Source organism: Canis aureus, chromosome 7, assembly GCF_053574225.1.
Source record: "Canis aureus isolate CA01 chromosome 7, VMU_Caureus_v.1.0, whole genome shotgun sequence".
NCBI lineage: Eukaryota > Metazoa > Chordata > Mammalia > Carnivora > Canidae > Canis > Canis aureus.
The window spans coordinates 43621040-43642406 of record NC_135617.1 but is presented as its reverse complement, the minus strand read 5'-3'; positions in this window follow the sequence as shown (position 1 = coordinate 43642406).

Here is a 21367-nt window from a genome sequence, read left to right as displayed (position 1 = left end):
TTGAGTCAACACTAATGTTTGCAGATCATGATTAGTTACTGACATAGGCCAAGTTTACATAACAGCTACAAAAGCAATGTTGAGAAGGAAACTGTGGGCCTTTAATTTAAATGGATACATAAACATGTATAAATGCACATACACACAGACAGGCAGATATAATCTGAATATAAGTAGCAGCCTTCTAATTTATTCTATTCTTTCTTCTGAACAAGTCCCTTGCTTATTAGCTGATTGAATGGTAGATAAATTGATTTAAGAAATATTCACTGATTTTGTACTGTGAGCCAACACTAATATCTAGGGACATAGCAGGGAACATAGCATATATTTTCCTTCTCGTCATGAGGCTTGCAATTAGTAAGAGGTATAAATGATAAAATGAGTAAGTGAATAAAAGTGTTAGTAAGTGGTATGAAGAACCTAAAATGAAGGAATTTAATAGAAAATGTCTAACTCCTAAACTGAATGATATAATTTTTGGTTGTCCATGCAATATCCATTCTTCTCTTACTGCATCTCACAATAACCACAGTCATTATGTATCCAATCTCCTAACACCATACAAAAAACTGCTCTCTAAGGGAACATAATTCCATTCAGAGCTCTAGTATGAGACTTACTTAACTATAGTTAGTCAGAGTATACATACCTTTGCTAATTGTAGACGTCCCATAGTGGCCACATGACCTCAGTTTCTCCAATCAGGTAGAAAGAATGGGCTTTATTTCATTGATACTGAAAGATCAAAAGGTTCTTTGTCTTACAGGTAGTGATGTGAATAAGAAAACATTTCCCTTAAAGCCATTCTATAATCACAAAGGAAACAAATCAGGATAAAGCTAGTTGGTTGGGATGCCTGGGTGGCTCCACGGTTGAGCATCTGCCTTTGGCCCAGGGCATGATCCTGGAGTCCCAGGTTCGAGTCCCACGTTGGGCTCCCTGCATGGAGCCTGCTTCTCCCTCTGCTTCATGAATAAATAAATAAATAATCTTTAAAAAAAGAAATAAATAAAGCTAGTTGGTTGATGGTGAAGCAGAAAGACTGAATGTCATTAAGCCACTTAATCAACCAATTCTGAAACCTATCTGTATCTGAAGACTTGCTTTTATGTAAAGTACATTTCTTTATTATTTAGGCCAGTCTGATTTTAAGTGAATGTTACTTGCCTCTCACACATGCTAGTACCAACTAATACATCTAGCACACTAATAGAGGGATATCCTCTCTGAAGAACATATATTTAATTTAAATACTAAATTCAGGAAGGAGACAACCATGTAAACATCAGCAGAAGGAACATTCCATATAGCAGGAGTATTGCAAAAATATATGGAATACATAAATCCAAAATATTAGAGCACAATAGAAAAAATCCTAATGTGGATGCAGTTTAATGAATGAAGGGAAAAGATTTTTGAAGATGTTGTAAATGTAAGTAGGGCACATCATTTATAGCCTTGTAATGATAGTTCATCATATATAGAAGTCATGGATATTTACACAGTGTGTTAAGTATTCTATATCTTACATAAAACTCTAGGAAGAAGGATAATGCATCAAACATTCTGTAAGAATTGCTGTATTTCTGTTTTAAATAGGAAAAATTACACAAAGAATTGAGGCTGTTTTTGCCATTTTTGTTTTAAATTTGTATCATTAATAAAATATCAAGCTACTTGCATAGCTAAAATTATATGAGATCCTTGAAAGAGAGAAAGAATCCAGAGTATGTCAGTTTGACTATTCACTGCAGATAAAGATTCATAAATATGTGGTAGGAAATTATAACTAAGAGCCTACCAGTTTATTGTATATCTCTCTGAGAATAAAGACTGTAAGACCTATTTCTACAAGAAGTGAACTTTCTTTGATCATTTCTTCCTTTATTCACTCTCAATATCAAAATCTCTATATTAATGCTAATAATGGTGCTATTAATTTTGACTATCATTTAATTCTTATAATTCATCAAGTACCTTCTAAGATTCATCTTATTTGTTTCGCTCTCACAGAAATCCTATGGATAGATACTCTCATTATCTATACATTTTACAAATGAGAAACTAAATCACAGAAAACTTATGTAACTTAACTGATTCAATACAGATAGTAAGTAGTATAATAAAATAAAACTAAATAGCCTGGCTCAGGATCTATACTGTTAACTAATATTTTTTGTTTGGAACCAGGCTAAAGATGTATAAATAACAATAAATACAAGAGTTCCTTCACTTTAGATATCACAAAATATAACAAAATATTTACACATTTAAAATGAATGAGAACTATAAGTTTAATTATGATATTATTTTATATATATTTTTGTATGTTTGGTTTTCAAGGCAATATTATATAACAGAGGTTGACATTAACTCTGAGTCCATTACATTAAGGAAATAGAGTACATATTACTTTATATTTTTCCCAGGATAATATATTGATACTCTTTCTTCATCCTACATTATCCTGCTCCCTTACAGTTCTATTTTGGGGTTCATTTCTTTGTGTTAGGCCTTTATTAATATTTTAAGAATATTCTTTCTACATTTCTTTACACATTCTACATTTCTTTTATTGAGAAAATATGCACTGACTGCCTACTATTTGTCATTCATAGTAATAATGAGATAACAGTTGATTAAAATTCATTTTATTGTATTGTCAGAGCTTCTATACAGTAAGAAAGTCTAAAACTAACAGCGATTGAGGAATGACACTTTTTTCTCCATTTTTGTGAGAAGACAGCTTTCCATCTGTTCTCTTTTGTTCATGTGTATTTTTCTGCAAGCCCTGTAGTGGAGAGTTTATATTACACTTTTAGTGAAAAAGGAAACTTCCACTTGTTAGCTGGATAAATATATTAGCATTATGGCACTTTCTGGGTAATGTTTTCCAGTATTCTCTCTGACTGCAGTGAGTTGTGTATTTGCTATTTATTCATTCTTATACCACAGAGTATACTCTAGGTTCTAAAAGAAAGTACAGGGATCCCTGGGTGGCGCAGCGGTTTGGCGCCTGCCTTTGGCCCAGGGCGTGATCCTGGAGACCCAGGATCGAATCCCACGTCGGGCTCCCGGTGCATGGAGCCTGCTTCTCCCTCTGCCTGTGTCTCTGCCTCTCTCTCTCTCTCTCTCTCTCTCTGTGACTATCATAAATAAATAAAAATTTAAAAAAATAAAAATAAAAAAAATAAAAGAAAGTACAGGTAACTTGAGAATGAGGCAGCTGTGAAGTGTTGCACACATTAGTAGAGAAAGTCCCTGTCTTTAAAGATTTCAAATGAATGTGTTTAAATTTGTCTGTGAAACTAACAGAGGTGTGTGTGAGTGTGTGTGTGTGTGTGTGTGTGTTTATATCTTTGTCCTGGTATGTGGTCCTATTAGTATTAACTCTACAAGTTCCTCTTGCTTCTGTCTTCTGATAAAAGATTCTACTCCCAAGCCTACAAGGGTGAGCATGGATATTAGTGAAGACATTTACTGTTCCTTCTGTAGATGGCATTACTGGCTTCAGTGTTTTTACTTTTTTCTGATCTGTATTCTTTGCCGTGTGATCTGTCCTACAGAGGAACCCTTAAAAAGTATGGGACTTTTTTTAGGAATTTATTTATTTATTCATGAGAGACAGACAGGGGCGGGGAGGCAGAGACACAGGCAGAGGGAGAAGCAGGCTCCATGGAGGGAGCCCGACGTGGGACTCGATCCCGGGTCTCCAGGATCACACCCTGGGCTGAAGGCAGCACCAAACCGCTGAGCCACCCAGGCTGCCCAAGTATGGGATTTCTACTTCTTTACTTCTTAACTTAGGGCTTAGCGGTGTGAACTGCTTTGATCAATAAAAATATGACAGAAGGTATAGTTTATTAAATCTAAACCTAGGTCCAAAGAAGGCTTGCGTGTGTCCTCTTGCCATCTTGTGCTTTGGCCATCACCATAAAAAGAGCATGCTTAGGCTAAGATGACGAGAGATACATGGAGCAGAGTGGATCTGACCAGACCTGATGAGCGGCCTTCAGACTTGCAAGCTAAATAAAAAGGTCTATTTTGAGATCTTATTGGGTTTTTTGGTTTATTTTTGCAGCATTATTTGGGCTACAGTTATATAATATATGTATATGTATATACATATATATATTCCTATTTATATACATACATATATATATTTCCTATTTACCAGGTCTCAATAATAAATGAAGGTGTAAACAACAGAGCTGAACTAGGCAATTCTGAATCCTTCTACTACATAGGAAAATAATCCTTTATCATCTAGGATCACCACAATATATGGATAATATCCCAAACTGTACATTTTCTTGTTTGTAGGTCTCAAAAAAGAGACCTACAGTAAAAGAAAATGATGTTGACACAAAGGGATAAGCAGACCTAAGGAAAAAAAAAAGCTCTAACAGTGCTTCAGTCCCTGGAGTCCGTTATTCTTAACATCATCATCCCACTCTTTTATTTCAGTGGTGTTAAAGCTTGAGTAATATTGTGAGAGACAGACTTAAATGTGAGACTGGTTGGGTTGAGGCACTGAGGAGGCCAAGATCCTGAAGTAGGAAGACAGACTGCTTGCTACGCACTCGCAAGCGTTCTGTTTTTGGGAGGGTTTTGTTTTTTTTTTTTTTTTTTCCTAATGTCCTCAAAGCAGGGACTACACAGGCTTAACTTTTGCCTCTTTCCTTTATACTATTTTATTTATTTATTATTTATTTATTTATTTATTTATTTATTTATTTATTTATTATTTACTTTAAAGATTTTATTTATTCATGAGAGAGAGAGAGACAGAGACAGACACACAGTCAGAGAGAGAAGTAGGCTTCATGCAGGAAGCCTGATGTGGGACTCGATCCCAAAGTCCCAGGATCACGCCCTGAGCCAAAGGCAGATACTCAACCACTGAGCCACCCAAGCATCCCTATACTATTTTAATAATACATTATTTCTAGCTCTTTAGAGCAACTAGAATTATATTTATGTTTTATTTCTATTCATATTATATTTTTATATATTACAGAATTTTACTTTTAATAGTAGATAGACAATTGTCCTAACATCATATGTTAGTCTATCCTGTCTTTGAAATGTCAACTTTGTTATATGTTAAGTGTCATATAGGCTTATGTCTGTTTTGTTTTTCAATCTTCTGATTTATCTCTTTATCTTCCTTCAGTTGGTACCATGTGTTTTTAATTACTGTAATTTTAAATTGATACTTATGTTTATATACTTTATATAAATATTTATACCATTATGACTATTCCTCCACCATTCTTCTTATTCATGATTTTTAAATATTCTTAACATTTTATCTTTCAGCTGAATTTTAGAATCAGCTTGACAATTTACTTAAAATGCATTTTGGGTTGAATTTATAAGTTAATATGGGAAAAACCAATGCCTTATAATATTAAATCTTCTCACCCAGGAATATGGTTTTTGTCTCCATTTATTCAGTTCCTCTTTTATTTACTTTGGTAGAACTTTACTGATGTATTTATGTCATTACGACATCTTTTTTTAAGGATGTTTAGAAGATTTAGTAGAAAAGTATCTGGTTATTGAATCTTATTTGCTATTTTTTCTGAATTGCTGTTAAGTACTATAGGAATGCAACAGACTTCAACTCACAGAGGGCATCTGAAAGCAAAAATAAGAGAGTTATATAGTTTTTTCTAATAAAGATTCTTTATGCCTCTGGTTAATGCTTCTAGACAGCTGACAAGTGGGCAGACCAGAAATGGTGATATTTGAGAGAGCCAGAGGGATGGAGGGAAACTATTCTTACAGACTTATTTTTAAACCTTCCTCTTGTGAATTTCTCTTCCAATAAAGAAAGTTAGAGGGTTTGGGGGGTCAGAAAGCCAATTAGCACTGCTGCTTAAAGGAGTATGTTTTTCCATGTTAGTCTAAGGTAGAGAGGCCAAGGCAGAAGCCTCTGAGGGGTGGATGGTGACTGGAAAGAAGGAAACCACATGTTCAGTGTACAGACTCAAATATCACTTAACAAGTCTAATACTGACTGTGAGTCAGTGGAGTTGTGGAAGGAGTTAGAGAGCACCTGACAGCTGGTTGACCCCTGAGCTGGACCCAGCCAATCAGAAGCTCCTCATCCTCTCCCTTTCTATTGGAAGGTACATTCCTTTTCCCTTCCCTGCTTCCCCTGAGGGTGCCCCAAGGATACAGCTTTCATATAGAAAGGTGGTGGTGAGACTATTTGGAAGTATACATCGTTGAGCCCAGTTAAGGCCTCTATATAAACTTTTAAGATTTGGTGGGCAGGTATGGAAATCTACTCAACTTGTGACTGCCCAAAAGAAGCCTAATAAGTAAATTCCCTTGCGTATTAAACTTGCTACCTACCAATTTGGAGTGGTCTGCCTCTCTCTCTGGTCTCTCCTTGTCTTCAGTATATGGAAAAGGTCTATGTGTGGTGGGGGGGCTGGTTTCAGGTTACACCCAGAAGCTCCTAAGGATGTTGTAAACCAATAAAATTCTTCAAATTGAAAATAATAGATGTCCACTAAGGATATTAAGGGACTGGTATTGAGAAACTCTAATTTTGGCAAAAAGGAGCCTAATATTCCTCAACATTTAAAGCATCCCCTACGTGCTTAAAAATAGTCCAATAGGCAATATGCATCTAAATAGAACCATTTTAAAATAAGAAACTAGGGGTGCCTGGGTGGCTCAGTGATTGAGCATCTGCCCTTGGCTCAGGGCTTGATCCTAGGGTCCTGGGATCAAGTCCTGTATCAGGCTCCCCATAGTGAGCCTACTTCTCCCTCTGCCTCTCTCTCTCTCTCTCTATCTTTCTCTCTCTGTCTCTCTCGTGAATACATAAAATCTTAAAAAAAAAAAAAAAACCAAGAATCTGCAATTCTCTTTACTGTCATTTGGACAGTGCATAAAAGAACACCATAGCAATTAAAAGCAGGGAAAACTGGAATCATCAGCATAGGTGTTTTCTCCACCTCCAGGAACATGATTGAAAAAATTGGTGCACTTAGTCACATCTCTGTCAGTGTATGAAATATGCTTCTTGCTGGTGACCACTATGCATTGCTTCCTATTTTGTCCATCTTACATATAGAATTTTTATTGTGATTATGATTTCATTTGGTTGTGAGGTGGACAGTTTTGTCATTTTTTGGGGTAGTTTGTCATGTCTAAAGAAATCAGATTGTGGTTCCAAAAATAGGATGCTGAGAAAAAGTTTTACTATTAAGAGGAAAATCCAGGTTAGGCTATGTAAGCAAAGAGCGAGGGATAGAAAAGTAAATTTTTTTTTTTTTTTTAGGCAGAAGATAACAATCTCTGTTTCATATTTAGAAACAAAGTCTCTGAGTGATGCTGATTGGTTGATAATATCTAGACCAAATGTTGAGCATTGGACTAGTTCTTACTTGTGATTTTTCCAGAAAATGAGCTTTGCTGCCTATATGAGGTAACTAATCCAGGTTTATGTAACTCTGCTTATCATTGTAGTAGAAGTCAGCTTTGCACTGTTACCTAATCTTATTGGATAGAAGTCTCTTCATCTAGAGGTTCTCTGTTCAGAGCTATACACATTAGTTACGCATAGGTAAATCCTTTTAGGGAGGATAAGGCATTACTTGCAATTTTATGTGGGGCTGTTATTTTATGTAGGATGTTGGGATTTTCTTGGAGGATGTATAAGGATTCTACTATGAAATTCAATTCCAAAGAGACAACTAGAGAACTAATTTTTTGGGGTGGGGAGTGTTATGTTTTTGTTTGTTGTTTCTTGCTTGCGTGCTTGTTTTTATGAATTTTATCCCTTGGACTTATTTCACCTTTTCTTTCAGTAATAGCACTTGCCTTCATCCTAATGATAGGGAGAGATAAATAACCTAGCCTGGGATAATCATATTTTTCTAATTCTCTGGGCATGAATTTTGGGCTTAGAATAACATATGTCCAGTGACACTACAGGATTTTATATAGAGAATGTACCCAATTATTCAATAAATATTTTTTTAGTTTCTTTTTTATTTTTGAGTTTCAAATATATGAATGTGTTTTTGCTATACTAGGAGCACTATATGTGTGTTATTAAAAATTAATCAGGAAATAAGGATAAGGATTTTGAAGATGAATAGAAAGTTACAAATTTAAAGGGAGTATCTGCCATTATTGAGAAAGTGAAGTATGAGCAAAACTTTGAAGACACAGAAAGACAAGAAACTTTTTGGATATTTGAATCTGGGTGAAGTAAATCAATCTTCCTTAGTATTCAACATCAAGATAGGTCTGAGATTTTACCCTATTTGTAAGCTAATGCTATGTGGCCTCCTATGATTTTATGAATACTGATTGAAGATATAGGACTCCTGAGTCAGAGATAAAGGACAATTTGTTACTCATAGCCCTAGCAATAGGCAGAGAATCATCATTTTTACACTCTTTCTCAGAATCCCAATCCCCATATGAAGGAGGCCAGATTATATATGTATACAAATAGATCATGTTACATGAGTAGAACCCTGAGTTAAGGGTAACCAATCAATTTATGATGATGCTAAACATGCTTGGCCTTTGCTCTGGAGGAAGATATTATTTCTGTCTCCCAAGGCTGTTCATTATACAAATATCCTTGAAAAGATTGTCCAAAAAAAAAAAAAAAAAGAGTAGTTAGTACTTCACTTTGCAAGACATGCAGAAACAAAAGACTAGATTCATACCGGACTTTACATGACTTTAAGGTATGAGAGAATAAAGTCTCCTCTGTACGTAAACTAGCTGGAGCAATTTGCCTTACACTTTCAAATGAATTAGGCTTGACTAATATATACATACATATACATTTATGTATGTGTCTTGAGTATATGTATTGAGGTTTTTTTAGTGTAGCTTTGTAATATTCCCTATATTCATTTCTTATAGCATATCATTGGACATCTTTCTGTCATTCTAAAAATATCCAACTGGATTATTATGTGAATTGTTACTAGTGTTTATTAAAACTTCTTGATTCATTTTTTTTATCATATATCCTAATACTAACTTTTTAGGAAAATCTTAGTAATTGTGAAATGTAAGCTTTATTTACTGCTTTTATCACATTTTAAGTAACCCAAATCCTATATATCTAGTAAATTCAGATTATAGTCAACTCTTTTTAGATACATGAAGTTGCAATTGATTATATAATTTTAATAAATTGCATTCCTCATGTATTTTTTCAAATAGAAAATTGAGAAATATCTTTCTTTTTTGTTGTTTTACATAATTAATTTACTTAAAATGTCAAATTGGTGGAAAGTGGTTATACATGTTTTTCAAAGTTGTTTACATACTGGTCTTTGTATAGAAGGTTCATGGGCTTCATTACTAGGGAATATGCTAAAATACATATTTTGCACTGTCTTAGCCAAATTGCCTGGGTTAAAATCCCAATTGTGCAACTTACTAGCAATATGGCCTGAGAAAGTTTATTTAACTTCTCTTATTCTCCATTTTTTAAAGATTTATTTATTTGCTTATTTGAAATAGAGTGAGAGAGGAGGTTCAGAAGGAGAGGGAGAAAAGAGAGAGAAAATCTGAAGCTGACTTCCCACTGAGTGCAGAGCCAGACACAGGCCTCAATCCCACAACCATGAGATCATAACCTGAGCTGAAATTAAAAGTGGGATGCTCAACTGATTGAACCACCTATACACCCCACTCTCCATTTCTGTGTATATATGAGAAGAATAATTATTTCACTGTCTCCAAAGGCTACTATAAGGAGTACATGAGCTTTTTTTTTCTTTCTGTAAATCAGTTAGAACAGAGCTTGGCACATAGTAGTAATATAATATTTTAGTTGTAGTTCTTATATTTTATCTCATTTCCTTGTGACTATATGCACGTATCTATAAGATGGTTGGCTGCTATTATAATACAGCTTACGGGTATTGGAGGTTTTCTCTGGGCATAGCTAAGTAGCCCATATGGAAATCAAACATGCCGTTCACTTTATTTGAACCAAGCTAAAACCAGATGAGCAAATTAGCCTGGATACAGAGTTGGCTGCAGTGGGTAAGTCATAAAATAAGGGAATTGATTTGGAACTAGAGTCTCATCCATTCCTGAACTCAAAGTAAACACATGCATACTACTCTGTGTCACTGTTTTACATCAGATATTTCTGTGTGGAATTATTAGTATTCTAGGGAGGCCTTTTCTGTGTAAGAACAGATTTATTTATGTTGCAGAGATAATAGGTCTATAATGGGAAGGGTAATGTAGATCTGTACTGAGGGCATAATGCTGCGATTCGTGTGGCTTGTTAAGATCAGTGGGTGCACACAGAGACAATAACAATAAGAAAATGATGAGATGATCATTATGTGTTTTAAACCACAGTTAATTACACAAATTACACATATTAAGTGAAAGAGAATTAACCACTCACTTTGTACGTGCCTATTTGTAACAATAGGTGGCCTGATGAATATAAGAAAACAAGAAATTAAAAGAAGACCCAATCTCTCAAAAAACATCATGAGAACTAGAACAATATTGTATGGTTCCTGCTATTGTTAGGTATTTTCACTGTGTAAGTTCACTGTAAAAAATAATAAGAAAAATAATGGATGTATATAAAATACAGCAAAAGTGTAATACAATCACACACACACACACACACACACACACACACACAGTTCTTCAAGTTTTCAAAGTCCTAGAATTTAATACTGAATGGATCATTCTCCCATATTTATAATTCCTGGTAAAACATCTCTAGAATTAAGCCCTGGACTCTAGCTTATGTAATAATACGGATTAAAGAGCAGTATTAAAAATATAATCAAAAAGTTTCAAAGTTTGAGTAAGAATTTATAGGGGGAAGGGCATGGAGAATTTCTGCTTCTTAGCCAGGGGAAGAAAAAGGAGGATTAAATAACATATTTCAACTATGGAAACTATTATTTTTCTCACATATTTTCTATACTTAATGGGCTGTGAGAATTTTAACTACCATTTTGGTAATTCTTTTTTCTAACCTGGAATCAGTAAGTTAAAATCTTCAGATATCATATTTATGTGCAAAGTAGGCAATCTTATCACAATATTATGCCACTATCCTCAAAACCTCCAACTTTTTTGTATCTTGGGAATCAGCAAATCTCATTCATGGTTTCCATGAGTAAAAGAAGCTGCCCTCAATAAAGCTGGAAATTTTAGACAAATGAATTCTATGGAGGAATAATTATGGGATTTTAAAGAGGGTAAACCTGCATTAACCAGTTTGCTCATATTTAAAGTCTAATTTTTTCTGTGTCATGAGTATGATAGCTTTGCCACTCCCCTTTTCCACCATTAAAGAGTTATCCTTGCGAAACATAAATTAAGTCTTATTGTGACTTTACTCAGAATCATCCAAAGTTTTCTCACTTAAATCAGTGACAAGGTTGGGATGCCTGGGTGGCTCAGTCAGTTGAACCACAGGCTCTTGGTTTCAGCTCAGATCATGATCTCATGAGTCCTGGGATAGAGCTCCAGTGTCAGGCTCCACACTCAGCAGGGAGTCTGAAGAGTCTCTCCCTCTGCCCCTCCCCCCACTCAGACACACAAAGTCTTTCTCTCTCAACTAAATCTTTTTTTTTTTTTCTAAGATTTTATGTATTTATTCATGAGAGACACACACAGAGAGAGAGGCAGAGACACAGGCAGAGGGAGAAACAGGCTCCATGCAGGGACCCTGATGTGGGACTTCATTATGGGACTCTAGGATCATGTCCTGGACTGAAGGCAGGCACTAAACTGCTGAGCCTCCCAGGGATCCCCATATCTCAAATAAATCTTAAAAAAAATAAATCATTGAAAAAGTCAAGTTGTTGTTTTTTGTTTTTTTTTTTAAGATTTTACTTATTTATTTATGGAGACACAGAGAGAGAGGCAGAGACATAGACAAGAGGGAGAAGCAGGGTCCCCACTGAGCAGGGAGTCTAGGTGGGACTCGATCCCAGGATCCCAGGACCCCAGGACCCAAGGATCATGACCTGACCTGAAGACAGCTGCTCAACCACTGAGCCACTCAGGTGCTCCCTAAAAGTCAAATTTTTAAATTGTCTTTTAGGACCTCTATATTCAGTCAGTCCCCACTACATTTCTGAAGTCATCTATTAGTCATCCCAACCCCTTTTCTCTAGCCAGAGGTCTTTTCCTCCATCCTAAACAAACCAAATGTGTTCCCAGGTCACCTTTGCACATGCTTTCTCAATACCTACCATGTTCTTCTCAAATACACACAACTCATTCCCTTTATTCTTTAAACTCCTAATCAGTGTTCCCCATCAGTAAGACCTTTGTAGATCAACCAACATAAATTAGGAAGATATTACCTCTGCATGTTGATATCTTGACCAGCTATACATATCTCTGTTGGAGTTTGTCATCATTTGAGTTATGTATTTATTTATGTTGTATTTCTTTCTGATATACATTGTATGAATGCAGGTATTTTGTATGTTATTTTAAATTCTATCTCTATCTATCTATCTATCTATCTATCTATCTATCTATCATCTATCTATCTGCCTCTGTATCCCTAGCACTTAAAGCAATGCTAGACACAGAGCATAACTTCAATATTTATGTTAAATGAATGAAAAATTGGAAGCATGAATGAATGGCATTGTCACTATTGATATGTTTGCCTCATTTTTCTTATTAAAATTTAATTCTGAGAGGGTAGCTCCTCCTGTAGTTAGTTAAAAGATAATCACTGAATAAGCTATGATTGATTAATATGTGTTTGTTGACATTTAAATAACTAACAGAAAATGATGGTAACTCATTAAGGAACAGCATGAAAGAAGAAATGGTTTGATTGCATTTTAAGATGTTTGAGATGGAAGTAGCAGTGGTCCTAATAAATAGACTGAAGAGCACATTAAGATTGTGGTGGGTCAATGTTTGCATCATAGTATAATCACTCAACAATTAACAAATGCTTATTGAGTGCCTATGTTATGCTAAACATTTTGCCAGGACTTGAAGTTATAATAGGGAGAAAGCCACTACATCTGGTCTCCAAGGACTTGGCAGTCAACTGGAGAAACAGAAGTAACCAAATGGTGAATAGAGTGTGATAAGATATTGTGTAGGATGGCACCTAACTCAGTCATGGGGATAAGAGGAATATTACTGTATCACACTATACATCTTACCGCATAATTTAAGAATAAATAGCATGGCTTTAATTAAGCATTTAAAATTAATCTGTATATCACTTTACTAAGATGTTTAAAATAAACCAATGTGAAGGGAGAATACAGTGAAAAAAATGTTGAAAAACTGTAAAACCAAAAAAGATAGTTTTCAGAGACAGCCATAAATTGAGAGAAATTCTCTAGCATATCTAATTTGAACAATAGAAGTCCAAAATGACAGGAATTAGAAGTAATAGGAATCTGTAAAAGTAGTAGTATAAAGTGGAAAATAGGAGACTTGGTTAAAAGTCTCTCTTTAAAGCAATTAGACATTCTTATTCTCTCCATAGTCTGAAAAGTTGGGAAGCTTTCCCTCCTCCAACCCAAAAGAACAAGATAAGATTGAGACTCAGGGGGCAGCCCTGGGTGGCTCAGTGGTTTAGCACCACCTTCCGCCCAGGGCCTGATCCTGGAGACCAGGGATCGAGTCTAATGTCAGGCTCCCTGCATGGAGCCTGCCTCTCCCTCTGCCTGTGTCTCTGCCTCTCTCTCTGTCTCCCTCTCTGTGTCTCTCATGAATAAATAAATAAAATCTTAAAAAAAAAAAACAGATTGAGACTCAGGAAAACTAGACTTACCAGTAAAAAAAGTATGAGTACTATAGTAAAGAAAAGATGGATTGATTAAATTGAAGTCTATTTAGAAAGCAGTAAAACTATTAATCCTTTCCCCTAGTTGAGTCTGAGAACATTACCAACTGGATCTATATATTCTATGAGAGATTTAATGGCTTCCTCTTTGGGAAACTGTGACAAAATTTAAACAAACAGGGCAGCCCTGGTGGCTCAGCAGTTTAGCGCCTGCCTTCAGCCCAGGGCGTGATCCTGGAGACCCAGGATCAAGTCTTGCGTCAGGCTCCCTGCATGGAGCCTGCTTGTGTCTCTGCCTCTCTTTCTCTGTGTGTGTGTGTGTCTGTGTGTGTGTGTGTCATGAATAAATAAATAAAATCTTATTAAAAAATTTAAACAAACAAATAAAAGAAAAAACCCAAAACATTATACATAATGAATTGATCCAGTCATAATAACCAAGAGTAAAGCATTGACTCATAAAGGCTTTCTCAACAACAATCAGATGACAACCATGAAAATGTCTTCAAAATTCAAAATAAAACTATTTCTACGTAAAACATAAAAGTATGCCAAGACAAACTATTATTCGTGGATGAGATTAGAAGGACATTTTCAGGTATGCAGATTGTGAGAAAGTAAATTCCATTGCATGACTGGCACCTGTGGGGTATATTCCACCAAACTGAGAGAGACATCTACTAAAAAGATCTGTGATCCATGAAATAGTGGATTCACTCATAAAATAGATAAAGGAAATTCTCGGGATGATTGAAACTAAAGAAAAGTCTGAGAATAAGATTTTTGTAGGAGGCTGGTAGAGAACATAGTGAAAAATGGAGCAAGGAGACAGAACTTCAGAAGGAACATTTTGAAGAAGACAAAACTGAGAGATTATCATATAAGCTTGGATGTATTTCAAGAAGATGCATTCTTCCAAGGGAGAATTAATTCATAGGGACAATGGAAAATATGGAAATGAATAAATAAAACAGATATGTTAAATTAATCTTTATCAGTTTGCTTCCCTTCCTTTCTTTGTTCTACAATCCCCTACATTTGTTTTTGGGTTTTGTTTTGTTTTTGTAAAATCTACCCAGTAAGCTACTTGCATGTAAATTGTCATTTCAGGTTCTGCCTTTGGGAGAATCTAAAATAAGCTAATATGTATATATATGTGTGTGTGTGTATGTGTGTGTGTGTGTGTGTATCAAAATATTATATTAGGACAGAATTGCAATTTTATATTTTATAAAAAATCACTCCTTAATTTGGCAAAAGATTTGAAAGAGATGCATAGAAAAGACCGAAAACAAAACTGTTGTAGTAATTCAGATGAAAAAGGAAGATGTACTAAAACAAAATAATGAGATTGTGGAAGGAAGAAAGTAGATGAATATGAAAGCTAAGTCAGAGGTAGAATCAAAAGGAATTAGTGTTTGTTTTTGACGGTGGCAAATGAAAGTAAAAAGTCAAGGGAATTACTCTTCCTTAGGCAACTGAACAAATAGGTATGGTATACAGGAGGAAGGTCAGATTTAGAGTGGTTTCATAAATTGATTTTTTTTTCAGAATTGAATATATTCCATACACATGTGATATTTAGGATTGGGGTTACAGAGTGTGATGCACTGGAAATAATCAACTAAAGATTATGAAAATTTAAATGGTAATCGAGTAATGATTTAGTATATCTCAGTATAATAATAATAATTAATGTTGTATAATAACATAACTTACATACTACTTTCCCATATAAGTTTTGGTTGTAAATTGCTGAATGTAATGCATAAAAATGGCATTAGAACTCCTTTTCAATTGTGTAGTGGGATGTCAACAGATAACATTGTTAGGCTAAGGGAACTCCCTAAGCTAAATTTGAATTTTCTCAATAACCCTGCTACTTTTAGTTTGGTTCAGAGTGACTACTTTTTTTAGTATTGCAGAGTAAGCAAAACTTATATTAGCATATAGAAAAACACACAAATTAAAAACTTATATAAACAGATAATCAAAAGGTAATTTCAACTATACATGAAACACACCATGATTATGAATTTGAAGACTGAAGCTTTTAATCTTATAGCAGTTTGATGATTTGGCCTAGGAATGCTGTTTCAGCTTGGAGGTGAACTAGAACTTACCTAAGGAAACTCACTTTCTTTTGGAAGACTGATTAGGATCCATGTTATGCCACTTCCAACTACAAAATTCTCTGAAAGAAGCTTCTACTGAGGATGAAAGTCACCAATGGAAACAAAGGTCCCGGAACTGCCATCTCCCATTCCTGTCTTTCAAATCAGCAAATCGAGACACTTATCTAGAGCAGATCTGGCTAGCTCAAATCAGTTCGGACATAGACTGATTCTGTAGATCATGACCCTAATTTCGTATAGTCACTTTGAAAAGAATGGACTCTTCCTGAATTTGACTGAGCAACTTCTTTTCATTGAACTGCTTTGAAAGCTACTTCTGTATATAGCACATTTTCCACAATAGAAATTCAAGGATTTTTCTATCTCAATACTGTCAGCCCAAATGACTTCAAGCAGTTTCAGTTCTGCCATCTGTAAGAGATGAATTTGTTCAATCAAGTTAAATCACTATACCAGCTCAGTCACTGCACCAGAAAACATTCTACTTTTGTCTAACTGCTCTTATTCCAAGGTTATATTAATGTCTAAAGATTCACATTTTACCCCAAACCAGTCACTTAGATATTAGTAAAAATATATTTATAAAAAATAATTTATCTAATTTAAGAAGCCTCATGGAATATAATATATGTTTAGGTTTCTACTAAAAACTCTTAAGATTCATTTTTAACTAAAAATAATGTTTATTAGCCGAATTTTACATACATACTTTATATATATAGTGTATTCTAACTTCTTGATAATGTACACACACACACATGAACACATACAGGCTCATACGTAAAAGTCTCAAGTTCATCTTACCTTTAAATTTTCCTGATATTCTATGCCCTGGTTCAGCTTACATCAAGTCTTTTTACATGTCCAACTTTTATCATCTTCATTCTTTTCTCAACTACAACTATCCTTTAAAAAAAAAAAAAAAAAAAAAAAAAAAAAATATATATATATATATATATATATATTATTTATTTATTCAGGAGAGACACACAGAGAGAGACAGAGAGAAGCAGAGACACAGGCAGAGGGAGAAGCAGGCTCCATGCAGGGAGCCTGACACGGGACTCGATCCCAGGTCTCCAGGATCAGGCCCTGGGCTGAAGGCGGCGCTAAACCGTTGAGCCTCCCAGGCTGCCCCAGCACCCACAACTATCTTTAACCTGTCTAAATCCTTATCTAATGATACGAGCTCATTTCTTTTTCTTTGTTTTAATTTCCCAGGGGCTATACTAAAGTTATTTATCAGAGCACTGATAATACAGTAGGAAGACATGTTTAAAACTGCAGAACAGAGTATTTGATGTAGCTATAGGGAGTAATATTTGGTACCTTGATTATGAAGTGACAAAAGCAGCCATTTTATGGTCCTGCTAATTCTAACACTCCCAATTGCCTTCAGTCCTTTGTACAAGCTCTTCCCACCAGCTTCTCACCAGTTATGTCTTTCTTCTCCCTCCATTACCTTGATTTATTCCTAAATAAGTTTTTGCTTAGAATCCCCAAACTGGTTAAGTACCAATAATATGTGATTTCATAGCATATTTCTCACAGAACTAAGAATAAACAAGAGACTTAGTTGGTTATTTTTTTCTCTCACATTCTTCTGGATTATTTTGCCATTTACTCCTAATACTTTCTTTTATTATTTTTGAAATACTGCATTTTTAAAGAAAAATTTTTTCTTGTAAATGTAATATATATCCCCTGTGCAAACTTTGGAAAATAAAAAAAAAAAAAAAAAAAAAAAAAAAAAAAAAACTTTGGAAAATTACACAAAATAAAATAACTCCATTCCATGAATTTTTTAGGCTCAAAAGTGACTTGTTTGTCAGCATGCACATGGATAAGCTATAAAGTGACATAATTAAATATGTCACCTTGAAGTTATAAAATATATTCCTATGTATTCTCTGTTTAGACTCCAGAACCCTCCAAGGAGGTGACCAGGATAGATAGTGTAATCTAAACTTACACATGAGGGTTTTGCGATTTCCGTCAGTCATTACATTGTTTTATAGGAATCATTGTTAATCTCTATTAAGTGCCCCTTGCATTTCCTACCCAAGGTTACTCCTAACAGGAGAGGCAGCCCGGGTGCCTCAGAGGTTTAGCGCCACCTTCAGCCCAGGGCCTGATCCTGGAGACCTGGGATAGAGTGCCACGTTGGGCTCCCTGCATGGAGCCTGCTCCTCCCTCTGCCTGTGTCTCTGCCTCTCTCTCTCCCTCTCTCTCTCCCTCTCTCTCTTCCTCTCTCTCTCCCTCTCTCTCTCTCTCTCATATATAAATGAATAAAACTTTTTTTTAAAAAAGAGGGTAACATGAGTTTGACCAGTATGTGAATAAGAGTTTTATTCCCATTTTACTTATGAGGACATTATGTTGCAGAGAAATTCAACTGCATAGCTAGTGAAAGAGTCAATAATACAACTATAGTTTTCACATTCAGATTCCTGAATTATTTACACTAATTGCTAAGTAACGTAATAAAAGGAAACCGTTTAGTACCCTGCCTAGAAAATAGCAAGTGTTCATTTACTATAAGTAATTATTATTAGTTTCCTTATTTTAAAAAGTAAAAGAGACTTTGTACTATTCTTGAAACTTCTCTTTAAATTTGGCATTACATTAAAAAGTTACCCCAAATGTCCCTATTTTTGCAGATACCAACCTAAAATATTTATAAACATAAAGGTAAGTAAAATATTATGATGCCTGGATTTGCTTTAAAATATTCTGCTAAATAACACAAATGAAGGGGGTTAGATAAAACAACAGTAATAAAAGGCATAATGTGAATACGTGTTGATTTGGGAAATGATTACTTGCAAATCCATTGTCCTTTTCTCTGTATATGTTTGTACTTTAACAAAATAAAAAGTTAATATTAAATATACATGTATATGTAGAACCACCTATATAAATAGGTACCAAATAAAGATATATGTGCTAACATTAATAAAAAGGAAGAAGAGCTATTATAAAAATATTTGCATGTAAATGCATTGAATATCTATGATACAACTACCAGAAACCAATAAGATAAGTTGTCTGCTGAGAGGAAACCTGAAGTGTCCAGGTACCTGGCATGAGTGAGGGGCTATTCAATGTACCAAATAGAACATTAGGAACCATTTAAATGTGTTGTCTATTAAAAAGCACATTAAAAATTAATAGTTTCTGGTAAAACAAGCATAGGAACGTCTTTGAAGTGCCCACAGAAGTCTGTTTTTTTAAGGTAATAGGGATATTGAACTTAAGTAGAAACCCTATGTGTAAAGTCACTGATTAGAAAAGTCATTGATTGGACTGACAGCCTTCTTTATCTTAAGCAGTTATATAATGCAAACACAAAACAAAACACTTGAAAAATCATTGCTAATTTAGTTGATAAATTGGTTTTGTTGTTTCTGGAATATATTATAGATATAAGGCGTTAAATTAATTAAATATTGTCTCTGACCACATATGCCATATAAACTAGTGGGGAAAATATATTTAATTAAAAACATAAAATCAAATTCATAATTATCAGTTATTAATACTACATTGCTAAGAGAAAATCATGATAAAGGGAGAGAACTAGAGAGGATCTGAGGAAATTACCTTTGGTATCATAAATATTAGGCAATTAAGGGGGAAAAGAGTGTTCAATAACCAATCAAAGGGGCAAGTTTAGAAATGCAGATTGAAAGCAAATGATCCTGGATCTTGTAAATTAGGCTATAGATCATTTATGTTTTTTTAAATGCAGAAGAAATCCCTAAAAGAATTTTGGAAGCCAGCTGATATTGACAGATACGCATTAAAACTATGCTTCCAAGTGGTAAGAAAAGTCCAGCTCCATTTAATATATTTTAAGACAATAATCTGAGTGATATATTAGAGTTCAGAGAGTGAAGATAACTAAATTTGAAACATATTCATAGATAAAATTGACAGGATCTAGTGATGATTGACACAGTTAAAAAAAAGAGTTAAATGGCTATGACAGTGACTCTTTGTGGCTTGGTCAATTACCCAATTGTCTGAAAGAAGCCTACCCAAAGAATTGGGCTGTTATTAGAAATAGGGAGGACTGGAAGAGAGAGAGATTGGGGGAAAGGGAGAAAAATTATAACTAACTTTTGAAACTGTTGCCATCAATTTGGGTGTTTTAGTATCAAAATGCAGCCTGTGCTTAACACTAGGAACAAATCCAACAGCGAAGAATGTTCCTACTTTTTTTCTCTCCTACAGGAGCAGTAGATCTTGGTTTCATTACTGTCTGGCACAGACTTCTCTCTTCATTTAGAATGATCTGATATGAAAATGAGCTCAGTGCACAGAAGGAGAAATTCAGACTAGGAAAATTGCCTCCCATATGGCAGAGTAGTGAATACTGTTAAGGAAAAAATGAGGAATATTATCACCTTTATCAGAAAATGACACACAAAATGTCTCAAATTCCCAACGTCAATTAACCTGTTTGTTCAATGTCATTAGCAATTATAATTTACTAAGCAATTTTCATTGTTCATTTGGAACATTTCTTTATTTAGCCCTTTAGAAGTCAATTTTGAATTGGCATGTCACTTTGCCCCAGTAGATACCATGGAAACTAGGATAGGCAGGCTAAAAGAAGATTATTTTAAAATTACCTCTAAACATAATTCTCTTTTATAAAAGTATATATATATTTCTCCTTTAAACTGACACAAAACTGCTGACTGTTTTCTAAATTATTTTGTAAAAATGGCATTTTCATTTCAAATGACTTTAACACTTAAATAAGGTCATATAAAAATTTTGTGGTAATGATTTAACATTAATATTTAAATTGGTTCTAGCCTCAGATCAAGTTTTGACTTATGTTTAACTTTTTAAATGATAAAAACTTTAACTTATTATCATACTTCTTGTTGCAGTTTATTCTCGGATACTCTATGCTAAAACCCACTCAAAGAAGAAAAAGATAAATTCCAGTGTTATTGAGTCCTGAGCTAAACTGTAGGACTTTATTGTTAGTTTTCATTTTTCAGACCTCCAGAAATGGGATGTCTCAGGACTATGTTGGAAACTTCATATTCAGAGACAATCCCTTTCACCCACTCTAGACAGCTATGGTTAAAACCACCACTACTATCGGGGCTCTGGGTGGCTCAGTGGTTGAGCATCTATCTTTGGCTCAGGTTTTGATCCTGGGGTCCTGGAATCAAGAGTCTGCTTCTCCTTCCACCCATGTCTGTGCCTGTGTCTTAGCCTCTCTATCTGTATTTCTCATGAATAAATAAATAAAATCTTTTAAAAAAATGAAATGAAATTTTAAAAAAAGCCCCAACCACTATCTATACACAGATAATGGTCTGCTTTTATAAATGCTGGATTTAGCTGTTCAATTAAGCTTGTTGTTAATAAGTATCAGCATAAAATCTGA